The 17,027-nt window shown below is 41.3% G+C and overlaps 1 protein-coding gene across 3 annotated transcripts in view; it reads left to right on the top strand.

Annotated features, from left to right (window-relative positions):
• LOC102186533 (protein bicaudal D homolog 1-like) overlaps positions 1-16,343 on the top strand; it is a 42,247-nt gene extending 25,904 nt beyond the window's left edge. For 2 of the 3 annotated variants that reach the window (XR_001919284.1, XR_001296793.2), the window contains one exon: positions 14,808-16,343. The gene's annotated coding sequence lies outside the window, so the exon portion shown is untranslated. The remainder of the gene's footprint in view (positions 1-14,807) is intronic. The other variant, XR_001296792.2, reaches the window with a different exon arrangement.

The raw sequence follows: 17,027 nt of genomic DNA, 5'->3' as shown, positions 1-17,027 counted from the left end.
ATGACCAATCTAGATAGCATATTCAAAAGCAGAGACATTACTTTGCCGACTAAGATCCGTCTAGTCAAGGCTATGGTTTTTCCTGTGGTCATGTATGGATGTGAGAGTTGGACTGTGCAGAAGGCAGAGTGCTGAAGAATTGATGCTTTTGAACTGTGGTGTTGGAGAAGACTCTTGAGAGTCCCTTGGACTGCAAGGAGATCCAACCAGTCCATTCTGAAGGAGATCAGTCCTGGGATTTCTTTGGAAGGAATGATGCTAAAGCTGAAACTCCAATACTTTGGCCACCTGATGCGAAGAGTTGACTCATTGGAAAAGACTCTGATGCTGGGAGGGATTGGAGGCAGGAGGAGAAGGGGATGACAGAGGAGGAGAAGGGGACGACAGAGGATGAGATGGCTGGATGGCATCACGGACTCAATGGACGTGAGTCTGAGTGAACTCCGGGAGTTGATGATGGACAGGGAGGCCTGGCATGCTGCAATTCATGGGGTCGCAAAGAGTCAGACACGACTGAGCAACTGAACTGAACTGAACTGAATGATTGCACAGTTCTTTGAATGTACTGAAAGCTACTGGGTTATACACTTTAACTGAATAAATTTTATAGTATGTGAATTATATCTCAATGAAACTTTTTAAAAAGTGAGTTAGCCTTTAAAGCTAATAATTAAGCAAATTAATGTTTTACTATAATTTTAGGACAAAGTGATAATTTTCTTATGAATTTTATGGATGTTTTAGGGAATAAGCCTCAAGTTTTTCATTGTAAAAAGGCTTGCTGAAGTTTGTATTCTGTTTCTTCACTGAGGAATTTTCTATCTTTCATTGTTACCTTAAGGAACAATACTAATTATTAAAATCTTGATCTTTCCCCTATTCCCTCCACCCTAAGAAGCCCCAATAATAGGTAGCTAGATTATTAAGGCAACAATAACCAGAAACATATCTGCTAGATCAGTGGGTTTCAGACTTTTTTACTTTAGCTCACACTGAGAAATATTTTCTTTTGCTTACTAGAACATGCCAACATATGCATGCTTGGTAAACTCACTTCAATTGTGTCCAATTCTTTGTGACCCCATGGACTAGCCTGCCAGGCAACTCTGTCCATGGGATTCTCCAAGCAAGAATACTAGAGTGGGTTGTCAAGCTCTCCGCTAGGAGGTCTTCCTGCCCTAGGGATCGAATCCGAATTTCTTACATCTCCTGCATTGGCAGGCTGGTTCTTTACCACTAATGCCACCTGGGAAGCCCATACTAATACATAAGCAAATTAAATAGAATTTTCATGAATCAATATTCCCCAAAGAATAGTAAGGAGAGATAAGAAAGCCTTCCTCAGTGATCAGTGCAAAGAAATAAAGGAAAACAATAGAATAGGAAAGACTAGAGATCTCTTCAAGAAAATTAGAGATACCAAGGGAACATTTCGTGCAAAGACGGGCTCAGTAAAGGACAGATATGTATGGATCTAACAGAAGCAGAAGATATTAAGAAGAGGTGGCAAAAATACACAGAAGAACTGTACAAAAGATATCTTTATAGATAATCACGATGGTGTGATCACTCACCTAGAGCCAGACGTCCTGGAATGTGACGTCAAGTGGGCCTTAGAAAGCATCACTACGAACAAAGCTAGTGGAGGTGATGGCATTCCAGTTGAGCTATTTCAAATCTTAAACGATGATGCTGTGAAAGTGCTCCACTCAGTGTGCCAGCAAATTTGGAAAACTCAGCAGTGGCCACAGGACTGGAAAAGGTTGGTTTTCATTTCAAACCCAAAGAAAACAATGCCAAAAAATGCTCAAACTACCGCACAATTGCACTCATCTCACATGCTAGTAAAGTAATGCTCAAAATTCTCCAAGCCAGGCTTCAGCAATACATGAACCGTGAACTTCCAGATGGTCAAGCTGGTTTTAGAAAAGGCAGAGGAACCAGAGATCAAATTGCCAACATCCACTGGATCATCGAAAAAGTAAGAGAGTTCCAGAAAAAACATCTATTTCTGCTTTATAAACTATGCCAAAGCCTTTGACTGTGTGGATCACATCAAACTGGAGAATTCTTCAAGAGATGGGAATACCAGACCACCTGACCTGCCTCTTGAGAAATCTGTATGCAGGTCAGGAAGCAACAGTTAGAACTGGACATAGAAAAACAGACTGGTTCCAAATAGGAAAAGGAGTACGTCAAGGCTGTATATTGTCACCCTGCTTATTTAACTTATATGCAAAGCACATCATGCGAAACGCTGGGCTGGATGAAGCACAAGCTAGAATCAAGATTGCTGGAAGAAATGTCAGTAATCTCAGATATGCAGATGACACCACCTTTATGGCAGAAAGTGAAGAAGAACTAAAGAGCCTCTTGATGACAGTGAAAGAGGAGAGTGAAAAAGTTGGCTTAAAGCTCAACATTCAGAAAACTAAGATCATGCATCTGGTCTCATCACTTCATGGCAAATAGATGGAGAAACAGTGGAAACTGTGGCAGACTTTATTTTTTGGGCTCCAAAATCACTGCAGGTGGTGATTGCAGCCATGAAATTAAAAGACACTTACTCCTTGGAAGGAACGTTATGACCAACCTAGACAGCATAGTAAAAAGTAGAGAAATTACTTTGCCAACAAAGGTCTATCTAGTCAAGACTATGGTTTTTCCAGTGGTCATGTATGGATGTGAGAGTTAGACTATAAAGAAAGCTGAGTACCAAAGAATTGATGCTTTTGAACTGTGGTGTTGAGGAAGACTCTTGAGAGTCCCCTGGACTGCAAGGAGATCCACCCAGTCCATTCTAAAGGAAATTAGTCCTGAATATTCATTGGACGGACTGATGCTGAAGCTGAAACTCCAATACTTTGGCCACCTGATGCGAAGAGTCGACTCATCTGAAAAGACCCTGATGCTGGGAAAGACTGAAGGCAAGAGGAGAAGGGGATGACAGAGGATGAGATGGTTGGATGGCATCACCGACTTGATGGACAGAGTTTGAGGAAACTCCGGGAGTTGGTGATGGACAGGATGGCCTGGTGTGCTGCAGTCCATGGGGTCGCAAAGAGTGGGACATGACTGAGCGACTGAACTGAACTGAATTGAACAGATGTGTGGTTTGGTGTTTAGTCACTAAGTCATATCCAACTGTTGCGGCCCCATGGATTGTAGCCCACTAGGCTCCTCTGTCCATGGGATTTTCCAGGCAAGAATACTGGAGTGGATTGCCATTTCCTTCTCCAGAGGATCTTCCTGACCCAGGGATCGAACCCAGATCTCCTGCATTGCAGGCAGATTCTTTACCAACTGAGCTATGAGGGAAGCCCTGATGTATGACACCCTCTAATATTTTTTCCTGTTCTATTTGATTTCGTTTTTGGAAATGCCAGTCGTGACTCAGTAAATTCATTTTTATGAACCACAAATGGGTTCCCTGGAGTAGGAAATGGCAACCCACTCCAGTATTTTTGCCTGTAGAATCTTGTGGACAGAGGAACCTGGCAGGCTACAGACCAGGGGGTCACAAAGAGTCAAACACAACTGAGCACAGTGGGTCCCCAAACGTGGGTTTGAGTCAGTTAGTCCCCTTGCCTTCAGAAAGTATGGGTTCAGCTTTTTGTTTTAGGAAAAAGCAAAAAAATATTTGGAAAAAAATTATCAAAAACATATGTAGACATGTTCATGAATGTTTTCATGGAAAATAATCTGATGATACAATAGGCCAGCCAGGCAAATTAAATGATCTAGAAATATAGATGCATGCGAAGTCACTTCAGTGATGTCTGGCTGTTTGCAACCCTATGGGGTTCTCCAGGCAAGAATACTAGAGTGGGTTGCCATGCCCTCCTCCAGGGGATTTTTCCGACCCAGGGATCAAACCTATATCCCCTGCCTCTCCTGCATTGCAGGAGACTTCCCTGGTGGCTCAGACGGTAAAGCGTCTGCCTACAATGCGGGAGACCCGGGTTCGATGCCTAGGTCGGGAAGATCTCCTGGAGAAGGAAATGGCAACCCACTTCAGTACTCTTGCCTGGAAAATTCCATGGATGGAGTAGCCTGGTAGGCTACAGTCTATGGGGTCGCAAAGAGTTGGACACGACTGAGCGACTTCACTGTCAATGTCTCCTGCATTGCTGGTGGATTCTTTACTGCTGACCCACCAGGGAAGCCCAGGAATACAAATGGGTCTTAAGAAAATGTATCTGAACACAGAGACAGGATTAGGGCTCCATGTGGATGCTTGCTTATTGAGATAGATGAGAAATAAAATGGGTGGAAAATGTTGAAGTGAAAGTGTTAAGTCGCTCAAACCCCATCGACTGTAGCCTGCCAGGCTCCTTTGTCCGTGGGATTCTCCAGGCAAGAATACTGGAGTGGGTTACCATTTACTTCTCCAGGGGATCTTCCCAACCCAGGGATCAAATCCGCATTGCAGGCAGATTCTTTACTATCTGAGCCACCAAGAAAGCCCAAAATGGTTAAGGAGGTTTAAAAAGGAAGAAGCACATTGAGGAGTATTCCCTGGTGGCCCAGTGGTTAAGACTCCAGGCTTTCACTGCAGGGGGTGTAAGTTGGTTCCTGGATCCCTGGTCTGGGAAATCACATCCCACAAGCCACACAGCCAGGTGTGGGGTGGGGGTGTGGGGAGGTTCGGGGGGAAGCACTCTGAGAAGAGGTTAAAGAGTAATTCCAGGAAGAGTCATAAGCCAGTTTCTGATCCTCTATGCCAAGTTTCTGATTACCTTATTACCTTCCTCTTCCTCTTCAAACTTTATATGCTGATGTTCTAATGCAATAATTCAATCATACTGCATTAGCCTGAAGCTTGATTTGGAGGACTGATAACCCAATCTTGTTTTGATGACATTTTGAACTTGGAGCTAATAGAGATCTCTTTTTTGTCTAACTTAGCTCAGCCTAAAAAATTATACCAGCAATAATAATAGTATCATTTTATAATGAAAGTTGAATTGGAATGTGAATGAAAGTGCTACTGGCCAAGGGCCCTTTTCCACTAATTATGTCTTATTTGAAAATCTGACCCAAGTATCTGACAATCAAAGAGATGACAATCAAATGACATCTTGCCATTATTGTTCACAGTTATTCCATCTGGTTCTTATAACCAGAAGAATACTTGGCACTTTCATCCAATGAGAGTGACTGTCAATTCTCAAAACATCTTATTTTCTCTTTGATGAGAATAAGTGACAACTGATCTCAAAGTATGAGTACTTATCATGTAAAACAAGAGACTTGGGGTGAGGGATTTTTGTTTTGTTTTTTCTTTCTTTTTTTTTTTTTCAGAAAATAGAGCTGGAAGAGCATTTTGGTGTCAATGGATATCTCATACTATCTCTAACAGTATAATCTAATTTATATCTCTTTGTGTTTGTGTCTGAATTTTCAGTTCAACTTAACAAATACTTTTTGAGCACCTGCTATATGAAATGAGCCAAGCACAAACGAATATACCAAGTTGTATTAGTCAGGGAAATGGCTGTAGCTCTGTAAGAAAGAAAACATTGGGTTTCAGTGGCTTAACCCCCTGAAAGTTAATGTTACCCTCACTTAATAACTCAGTGATGGTATTCCAGGCAGCTTTGTTTCAGCTGATGATCCAGGGGCTTGGGCTGTACCTCTTGAGTCCCTGCCATGCTCTAGGGTTTCACAATTTTTGGCTTCAAACTGCCTAAGAGGAGGAAGAGTGAAGAAGGCAGGCACATTTCTTTCTTTTTTTTTCTGTAATTCTTAAAAAAAAATAATAATAATTTCCACTGGGACTTCTCTTGTGGGCCAGTGGTTAAGAATCCGCCTGCCAGTGGATTCTTAGGGGTGTGGGGAGGTTCGGGGGGAAGCACTCTGAGAAGAGATTAAAGAGTAATTCCAGGAAGAGCCGTAAGCCAATTTCTGATCGTCTATGCCAAGCTTCTGATTACCTTATCACCTTCCTTTTACTCTCCAGTCTGGGTTCCATCCCCGGTCTGGGAAGATCCCACATGCCTCCATGCAACCAAGCCCAGTGAACTATTCAACTACTGAAGCCTGCGTACTCTGCTACAAGAGAAGCTATCACAGTGAGAGGCCCGTGCAACTAGAGAGCAGCCCCAGCGCCATGCAGCTAGAGAAAGTCTGCCCACGTACAGCAACAAAGACCCAGCACAGCTGTAAATAAGTAAATAATTCTTTCTCATTATGGCTTATGATAGGATATTGAATACAGTTCTCTGTGCTATACAGCAGGACTTTGTTGTTTATCCATTACAAATATATTCATAAAAGCTTACATCTGCTAACCCCAACCTCTCGGCAACTACCAGCCTGTTCTCCGGCCCATGATTTTGTTTCTGTTTTATAGATAGGCTCATTTATCCGGTATTTTAGATTCTGCATGTAACTGGTATCAGACAGTATTTGTCTTTCTCTTTCTGACTGACTTCTATCATACTTGCTAGTATGATCACCTCTAGTTGCATCCATGTTGCTGCAAATGGCATTATTTTGTACTTTTAATGGCTGAGTAGTATTTCATTGGATGTACGTACCACATTTTCTTTATCCATTCATCTGTGAGAGGAACAGGTTCATTTCATGGGTGTTTAGATTGCTTCCTTGTCTTGACTATTGTGAATAGTGCTGCTATGAACACAGGGGTATATGTATCATTTTGAATTATAGTTTTGTCCAGACATATCCCCAGGAGTGGGATTGCTGAGTCACCCGGTGGCTCCATTTTTAATTTCCCTAGGCCCCTCCCACTATGTCATTTTCCATAGTGACTGCACCAGCTTACATTCCCACCAACAGGGTAGGGAGGTTCCCTTTCCTCCACACTCTCTCTAGCATCTGTCGTTTGTAGATTTTTAAACGATGGCCATTCTGACTAGTGTGAGATGGTAGCTTTGATTTGCATTTCTCTAATAATTAGTGATGTTGAACATCTTTTCATGCAGACGTATTTCCTAAAACACCCAGCCCAGAAGTGACACCTGTCCCTTCCACTTATATTCAACTAGCAAGAACAAGTCATTCAGGCACACCTGGCTGTACAATACTGACCAATGTAGTCACTGGCTGAGTAGCCACTTCCTGCAACAAGTTCATACTCAGGAAGGAAGAGAACGAACTAAAGGTCTCTAGAACCTTCCTCAGAGTAGAGAGAAAGGTCAACAAGGGAGCTATTGTGGAGGTGACTTTGAGAAGATGATTCTTGATTAACAGACAGAACTGCCAGACCATGCTGGTAAGAGGGGTGCTCCAGATGGAGTGACTGGCACTAACACAGAGTGGAGATGGGGAGGGAATGTTGAGAACCTAGTTTTCCTGGAACAAGGCTTTGCATAGGAAAGCGATCAAGATTGAAGGGTTGTTTAGGTCAACATTAGGGCCTCGAATGTTGGGAGTTTGAATCCTGTGCTTCCATTATCACGATTAGCATGCATTTTTAACACAAGGGCCCCAGAACAATGAGAGCATTAATCCCTGATGAATAACAGTCACAGACCAGACAATACATTCTGTATGAAGGGATTTCATCTCTTCAGACAGCAACACTAAGGACAGCATCGTATTACATTCACAGGCTGTAACAGAGTCCAGCATTTCGCCTTTGTTCCCATGTATCTTGGTGTTTACGAAGTACAACCCAAACATTTACACCTCCCTCTTGCTCCTTCTCCCAGGATTATCTCACATAGTTATCTAGAGATGCAGGGAGTAGCCTTTCACACAGACAGCACATGGCAGGCGTGCCTTCTCTCAGGTACCACAGAGGACCTTCCTGGGGCTGTGAACTCTGAATGCCAACACCAAACACCGCACATTCCGAAAATATGATTTCCCTTTCCCTTTGACCGATGACGCAGTCACAATATTAAGGTCAGCGGTGGCGTTTAATTTATTGTTGTTGCTGTGGAAGTCACTAAGTCATATCTGACTGCAACTCTGTGGCCTGTAGCTTGCCAGGCTCCTCTCAGGCAAGAATACTGGAGTGGGTTGCCATTTCCTGCTCCAGGGGATCTTCCTGACCCAGGGATCTGTTGAACATTTAATGGGCATAAATATTTGTTTTTAAAAATTCAGGGGCAAAGAGACAAGAGGGGCACATACAACAGCATTGGGAGCCTTAGGAAATGGACTAGAAATTAAACTTCTTCTGAAAGTACTTAGGTTTCTGACTCTAGTGTTCTGTGAATTGTGGCTTTGATGTACAGCCCTTCAAATACAACAGTGACTTTAAAATATACCCAAGTAGAACATTTTAAAAATTCTGATTGCAGGTAGGATCTGACTGTTTGAATTGTGCTGTGTATCAATGTATTAGTTGTCTACCCTTTTGGGAATAGGGTAGGAAAGAAAGAGACAAACAGATTACAGAGAGATGCTGCCTTTGTCTCTTCCACGGAAGTCTTATTTGAGGCTGTTTTACCTGCCTTGCCAAGTACTTTCTTATTCTTTCATTATCATTTAATACAATGCAGTTTTCAAAACAGTTTTAAAGCCAATGTTATCTTGGTTTAAAACAGTCTAAACAGATATGATATAAACTAGAGTTTAGCTGTACAGAGCTCTCAAGTATGTTTAGTTGTACATACTTAATCTGTTTTGTGTCGTAAAATGAGATGATTATGAGCAATTATTTTCATAACCATCAGTATTTTTAAAGTTCACATTCATAACCATTTTTCCCCACTATAAAATTAACCCCTGAATTTAAAAGATAATATTTGATGTTGGAAAAGATACTGTGAGATGAACAGTTTCATTCACCAATGCTGTTCATTTTAATAAAAACAAATTTTCTGGAAAGTAATTTGGCAAAAATATATCAAGGGTTGAAAATATCTATTCCATTTGTTTCTGTTAAAATACACATTCATAAACAGCAAAAAGATATTCTCCTCTCAAAAAAAAAAAAAAAAAAAAAACACACAACCCAAAGTCTTAATAGAAGTTTTCTCTTGGTGATAATAAGTAGTTTTACTTTAGAGTTACATATTTTTAAAAAATGTTTCCCCAATGAAAAAGTATTATTTTTATGATTATGGTGAAAACCCTTGCCATATTAAAGAATATTTATAAAGATTTTTAATGAAATAAGTTATTCATAGTATTCAGCAAGAATACCATATTTTATAAAGAATATAATGTAAACTAATTCTATATGTACTTGTGTGCTTATGTACAAATATACAACCACTCACTGAATAAATTCATCTGTTTTCTAAGGCCTAAAATGGGGTACAAATGAACTAACTCTAAAACCATGTTTATCAGTACATTAGGATTACTGGAATATGAATTATGGATTATTTTTAATTTTATTTAATTTTAAATTTTCTTGAGCTTGTATTGATTTCATATTTTTTAAAAAACACTTAAAATCAAATGGAAAAAAAAAAATCTTTACAGAGCATGATCGTATCATCCCAGGTGGCTCGGTAGTAAAGAATCCACCTGCCAATGCAGGAGATGCAGGAGACAGCTGCTGCTGCTGCTAGGTCACTTCAGTCGTGTCCGACTCTGTGCAACCCCATAGACGGCAGCCCACCAGGCTCCCCCGTCCCTGGGATTCTCCAGGCAAGAACACTGGAGTGGGTTGCCACTTCCTTCTCCAATGCATGAAAGTGAAAAGTGAAAGTGAAGTCGCTCAGTTGTGTCTGACTCTTCGAGACCCCATGGACTGTAGCCTACCAGGCTCTTCCATCCATGGGATTCTCCAGGCAAGAGTACTGGAGTGGGGTGCCATTGCCTTCTCCCATAGGGGAGTCAGATACTCATAAAAATCACAGCCCCACGTGATCAGCCCTGAACATAGGGTCGATCGATGGTCCAGAAGAGGGTGAACTTGGTTTTCTTTGCAACAGATAGTGGATGGGCTACAGGACATGGTGGGAGAAGGCCTCTCAGAGGTAATCCCCCCAAGGTAATTGTTCTTTATAACAGAAGCAGAATTTTTCTCCAGCAGTCAAGATTTTTTTTTTTTTTTTTGGTCAAGATGTTTTTGGAGTAGGGAGGGGAGCACCCTGGCAGGAGCTACACTTGGAGACATCAATAGCCCAGCTCCTCTAGTAGAGAACTTCTAACAACTGAGCCTGCCAAAGAGAAGTGTAGGAGGTAAGGAGAGGACGGAAATGGGGCTGATGTCCAAATCAGATCAGGAAGGGTGTAGACCATGCTTAAGAATTAAGGACAGCAACTCCACAATAGAAAAACAAAACAAAACAACAACAACAAAAAGACCCCAGATTTAAAAAAAAAAAAAAAGGACTTCATTAGACATGTCTCCAAAAAAGAAAAAAGATGTGCAAATGGCCCACAAACATGAAAAGATGTTCCATTTCGCTTATCGCAAGGGGCTGACCACTGTAAAATAATAACAATATAGTAGTTGCTTCCAGCATCACTACCTTTACACTTTGGGACCATTATTAAGTAAAATAAGGGTTACTTGAACACAAGCACTGAGATGTCATGACAGTTGAGCTGATAATCAAGACGGCTGCTAAGTGACTGACTACAGGGCGGATTCGCTAGGCAAAGGGATGATTCACGTCCTGTGTGGGTTGGAGTAGGGTGGCTCACGATTTCATCATGCTACTCAGAATGGCCCACAGTTTAAAACTTATGAATTGTTTCTTTCTGGAATTTTTCCACATAATATTTTTGAACCATGGCTAACTGAAACCATGGAAAGTGAAACCACGGATCAGAGGGGACTAATGTAATAAGAACTGGTGAAGATATGGAAAAGTTAGAACGCTTGTGCACTGTTAGTGGGAATGTAACATACTGTAGCCACTATAGAAAATGGTATGAAAGTTCCTCAAAAAGTAGAATTATCATGTGATCCAATAATCCCGTTTCTTGGTATGTATCCGCAAGGATTGAAAGCAAGATCTTGAAGAGAGAGGTGTTTGTCCACTTTTGCTCAAAGTAGCATTATTCACAATAGCCAAGACATGGCAACAACCCAAATGTTCATCAATGGATGAATGGCTAAATAAAATGTGGTGATCTTCATGTAGAGTGGAATATTAATATTATTCAGTCTTAAAAAGGAAATCTGTTGCCTGCCACAGTGTGGATGAACCTTGAGGATATTGTGCTAAGTGAAATAAGCCAGTCACAAGAGGACGGATGCTCTATGATTCCACTTACATGAAGTCTCTAAAGTTCTTAAACTCAGAGAGACAGGAAGCAGAAGAGTGATTATCAAGAACTAGGAGAGGGGAAATGGGGAATTGTTCAGTGGGTATAGAATTTCAGTTCTGCAAGATGAAGAAGTTCAAGAGATCTGTTCAGCACAATAGTGTACTTATAGTTAATTAACACGAACGTACGGTATACATAAAATGGTTACAGTAGTAAACTTCATGTTGCTTTTTTTTAACCAGAATAAGAAAGAAAGAATTGGGAAGTCTCCTGAAGGCGATGGGCCATTTCCTGTAGTATATTAAAGCTGGGAGGGACAAAGCTATACTTGCATTTTAGACAGCAACCTCTTGGGAATGTGTCTGATGGATTGACCATGAAACGGGCTGGAGCCGGAGGGACTAATTGGAGGGCTTGCCATGGTCCAGTTATGCTACTGTGCTTTGTGCTCAGTTGTGTCTGACTCTTTTTTGACTCCATGGACTATATAAAGCCCACCAGGCTCCTCTATCCATGGAATTTCCCAGCCGAGAACGCTGGAGTGGGTTGCCATTTCCTCCTCCAGGGGATCTTCCCGACCCGGGAATGGAACTGAGGTCTTAATTGGCAGGTGGATTCTTTACCCCTAGCACCACCTGGGAAGCCCGTGGTCCAGATCTGGGTTAATGATAGTGTGACCAGCTCAGAGAGAAACAGGAAGGAGATAAAGCAGCACAGAGGAGTGCGGGTGTGGCTGGGAACCGCTGTTGTCGTGCCTAGGTGTATAACCTTGGGACTTGTCCAGCTGGGCGTGCTGTTAATACTGCCGAGAGAGGTCATTTAATCCAAGAGGTCTCCTTGTTAGAAATCACATTAACCACTTGTGGTTCTTGTTCTGTATGATGGGGACAAGAATCTTTAGTGTGTGTGCATGGGTGTTTTTCTTTTTCCTTTCTTTAATCAGAGATTGTTGAAAATTGATCCCTTGTATTAATCGATTCCCTTGTATACTGTCATTCAAAGTTGCAATTTTTCTAAAGCCCATTTGAGTCCTGATTCAGCTAATATCTCTAGAAATTCAGCAACTTTCCACTGATCTTTCTGTTATCACCATTCTATAGAATTTCCCAGCAGTGATATCATTCTCCAGAATGAAACCTTTCTGAATCCCCACATTTGAGAAAAACTATTGCAGTGAATGCTTTCCTTTGTACAAATATTAATATATCAACATGTGGCTTCTGGAGAGAAGTATGTCAGAATAACCTGGTAAAAAGAACAAGGCCTCCTTGAAATTCAGGTGCTGGGGGGTCATATAGGATACTTTCACATGAGGGACTCTGTCAGGCATACCATGGTCTCAACATTATTCAAATTTTGACTCAAAATAACATGGTTCTCTAGGTCATTGGCTTTGGGGATATCTTATGAAATGTGACCATCCCTGAATGCCAAAAGCCAAGAATAATTTCTTCAAAATTAATCATGAATGATCTTTGGTAAAATAATGTTGCTTTTTAAAATCATCTTTAATGTTATAATTTATAAAACATCAAATCTCTTGTTTTTGTCCTTTGATATTTCACTTACTGTTTCCTAGCTTGGATAAGTTATAATTCTTCTAAAGATGTCATAACTGCTTATTTCTGCTTTCCACTACTTAGCTGTGACTTGATTTATATATTTAATTGTTAAATCTATCTAAGGTTTTTTTTCTTTTGTATAATGTGAATTAAATTGTTTTTCAATATTGCTGGCATCAAAAAATAAATCCTGGAGGGGTTTTACTTCTCCATAAGGCAGACAATTTGCATCTTTTGTAAAGTGCTTAGCACAGTACAAAAATGAGGTAATTTAAGCCAGAGGAAACAATTTTTTTTCACTCCATCTCTCCCTTGGAAAATATCTGAAGTACAGTAGTCACATATCTAATTTTCCTTGAAGGTATTTTTGGAGAGAATCCAGGAAAACCACCCTTTGTGAAACCGATGAATGTTTTATCTGTAAATTTGGTCCCACTCAAAAAAAATTAACTACCAAGCATGTTTAAGTGTCTATGTTAGTTACTGTGGTACAAATTATATTCACTAGAAGTTTCCTGCTGAGAAAAACCATGAAGTATGTAAGATGAATGCCTTCACTGTGATTATTCTCTTTGGGAGCTAGAAAATAACTACTTAGAAAGATTATGCATGAGGGTAATTGCTGTTTAATGGAGAAAAACTGAGGGAAATAATTACACGAGAGAAGGAGATATTTCCTAACCATCTGTCATTTAAAAATAAGAAACAAAGAGGAAAATATAGTATGTTTTTCAGAAAGGCTTGGAAGGGATGTCAAAAGGCGACACTCTAATGGGACACACACAAAAGAACTTTCCATGAAGAAATCTGAGATTGCTATGTGTAAAAGTCCTTGTAGAGCCATCACCAAAGTGTGTTTTACTATGACAGTCAATCACCTTTATTTGACATCTCTCCATAGCTGCAGTGGAGGACACACCCAAGTGAGATGTCAGTCATTGGAAGCAGGAGGCACCATTAGAAAGATATATCATTCCAGGTGGGTGGGAGGGGGAAGGGGAAGGGGTGGGGGGAGTGGAGAGGGCAAGGTAAGGTGGCCTTTAATCTCCTCTTAATCTCCTATTTAATGCATTGAAGAAATATGAGGAAGCGAATAAAGGCCTATATTTATGAGCATATATTGCATATTCAGATAGCATCTTATTGATGTTCTTTTCTGTTGGAGTTGCATTCTTCAGTCTATAGACATGAGCCCCTGCAATATGCCTATCAGAGTTCTCCAGCCCTGCCTCGGAGGAGCTGATGGTCCGGAGACAGAGGAAGGAGCGGCCCTGTGAATTATTCAGTGTGACTGGTTTACTGTTGTTCAACAACACAGGAATCAGTAACCAGACATGACAACAATAGCAGAGATGCGAGGCAGTATGTGATTAGGGTGCAGCTGGGAGAAATCTCCCTTTCCTCTAAACTTCCAGAGCACTTTGTCTGTGCTTCTTACGGCACCTCCTTTCTCCTCTCTGATGTTACTGTTGTTCCTGGGTTCTCCCCCTACTCAAGAGTGAGTGACTGGCGGGCAAGCTCCAGTGCCGATTCTTCTTTGATCTCCCATACAGAGCCTAGCCTAGGCCTGCCTAGCATTGCCACTGGTGAACATCTGTTATTCGAATAAAATGAGGGACACAGTGTTTGGGTGTGAAAGGCATGGAAGGAGGGGCAAGGGTTTATGTGAAGATTCTCATGTTGATCAAAAGTAGATTTAAATCAAATAATAAATATCTGAAGCAGACATTGTTTTTACTTCTATAGCATCCATTCATCATTTTTTTGTAGTGAGGACTACATGATTTTTCTCTGGGGAGCTGTGACTCCCCTGTTGCATGTCCCCTTGGCCTAGACAATCTCGCCGTCATGGAGATGGAACTCAGGCAAAACAAGGACAAAAATTGACAGTGATTCACTCCAGTGATAGCCTGTCAGCTAGGATAATGGAGATTATCCATTTGGCCGGCCATCCTTTCTCCCACTAAGAGGTGGAGCCTATGACCCGCCCCTTCAGTCTGGGGTTCTGTGACTGCTCTGACCAAGAATAAGTGAAAGGGACTGCCAGTTTCAGTGCCTAGCTCTCATAGACCTCTTCCACTTTTTGTCCCTTAGCAGGTTTGCTCTTGGAGCTCCAAGGTACCCTGAGTCCACCATGCTGTAAGGAAGCCAAAGCTAGCCACATTCAGAGGTCCTGCGAAGAAACCCATGCCCAGCCAGCACCCAGTGGTTCCAGCCATCCTGGGCCAAGTGCCTAATGTATGAATGAAGACCCCTTCACGTGACCTCAGCCTCAGAAGCCATCTGACTACAGCTGCATGAGTGGCCCCAATAAGAGCTGCCCAGATAAACCCATCAACCCCCAAACCGTGAGAAATGACAGTAAATTATTGTTTTGATCCGATAAGTTTTGAGGTGATTTGTGACACAGCAAGATAACTAGAACACATCTAGACTCCCGGCTCTTCAGAAGACTGTTGTGCAACTTTTCCTTCCAGTTTCAAAAGAGTCCCCTTATTCCACCATTATAGTTTTTTTGAAAATTTATTTTGCTGCATTGGGCCTTAGTTGGAGCACTCAGAATCTTTGATCTTCATTGTGGCATGCAGGATCTAGTTCCCTGACCCGGGCTAGAATCCACTCCCCTGCATTGGGAGCATAGAGTCTTAAGATACTGTACAACCAAGAAAGTCCCATCCTTCATGAATAATTATAATACTGCCTTGTGTTCTGGTAGCACATAAAGAGTTACTAGCACGCTAATTGTGCATTGTCTCATCTGTTTTTCATGTACCTCTGTTTCTCATCTACAAAATGAGGTTATAAGTTCCTTTCATCATGCAGTTGACAGAAGGTAAAAATGAATTAATACCTGTAAAGCACTTCAAGTATTGACTAGCAAAAAGTAAAGGCTCAATGAGTATAGCTTTTGTTATTAAAAAAAAGAAATCTATCAATAATAGTCCTGTGAGGTAGATGAGACCGTTAGCCTTAAATAGGTTAAATCAGAGACTGCAAAGTGGCCAAAAAGGCCAAAGTTGGCCTGCCCAATTTAAGCAAATATTTGAATCAACTGTAGCTATTTCAAAACCTGATGGATTTCATATGAATGTCTATAATTCTGGCTTATTGCAAAAATGGGACTGTCTCTTAGCACTGGGCCTGCATTCCTGCAAGGTTGCCTGCTGGCTCTTGCTGGCCAGTAACTTTGCCCATTCCTGTGGAGCCTGTGCTCTCCAGCCCAGCATTGCCCCAGACTTCCCACACTCACATCCACAACTTGTGTTTATTTACACAGCTTGCCTAGCCCTTATGGACATGGGAATCTGTAATTCAAGGAAGACAGGAAAGATGAAGAAAGAGAGAGAAGAAGCATAAATCCAGCAAGCAGACATGTTCTTTTCTGACCGTAGCTACATTGGCAAATCCTTTAATAATCAAAAAGTGCTTTATTCTGTAGGAGGACCAAATCCACCTTTGTAGAACTGGAACCTATTTCAACCATTGAGACAAAACAAATGTTCAAGTCATGGACGTGTTTTTTTCAAAAGCTTGCAAAATCCTATTTCTTGTCTTGGAGATGCTGTCTCTCTTTAGGGAGAACTTTGGGATGTCTAGGAGAAGGCAATGACACCCCACTCCAGTACTCTTGCCTGGAAAATCCCATGGACGGAGGAGCCTGGTAGGCTGCAGCCCATGGGGTTGTAAAGAGTCGGACACGACTGAGCGACTTCACTTTCACTTTTCACTTGCATGCATTGGAGAAGGAAATGGCAGGAATGTGTTTGTAAAATAGGCCAACATATTTTAAAATGTTTTCTTTGAAGAAGATGCTTTCTATGGAAAATCCTTATTTAAAGTTATTTATATCTCCTTTGCAATCTTACTTTTCTGTGTGGTCTCAGTATTAAATTTATCCCTTCAGGACTAGGATTGCTATCTTTTCAGAAAAGGCATCTGTTCTAAGAGATTTTGTACTCTTCCAGTAATTAACATCCTCTTAGGGTCCTTTGATTTGCTGCTTTGTCCTAAATTATTGGAGCCATTCAGCGTTCACATTTCATCCCAAGGGAGGCTGTAGTTACTCTCATCTACAATGGCACGATATGACTTTAAAGATACCGTCTTCCATGTCAGTGAGTTCTGTCTCCCCTTTCCCCTCCCTGCTCAGAAGTGAAACTGGCTGTCACCTCAAAGCTGACTTTCCCTGTAAGTCAAGGCCTCAACCTGGTCTACTGACATGAGAACACTGTAACTCATTTTTAGTAGAAAGGTTTTTAGTCTTTTATTTATTTCTTCTCTTTCCCTTTCCCTCCAAGTTCACTCCTTCCTATA

Source organism: Capra hircus, chromosome 2, assembly GCF_001704415.2.
Source record: "Capra hircus breed San Clemente chromosome 2, ASM170441v1, whole genome shotgun sequence".
Classification (NCBI taxonomy): Eukaryota; Metazoa; Chordata; class Mammalia; order Artiodactyla; family Bovidae; genus Capra; species Capra hircus.
Note: the sequence above shows the minus strand (reverse complement) of the source record. Positions and strands in the feature narration are given on the sequence as shown.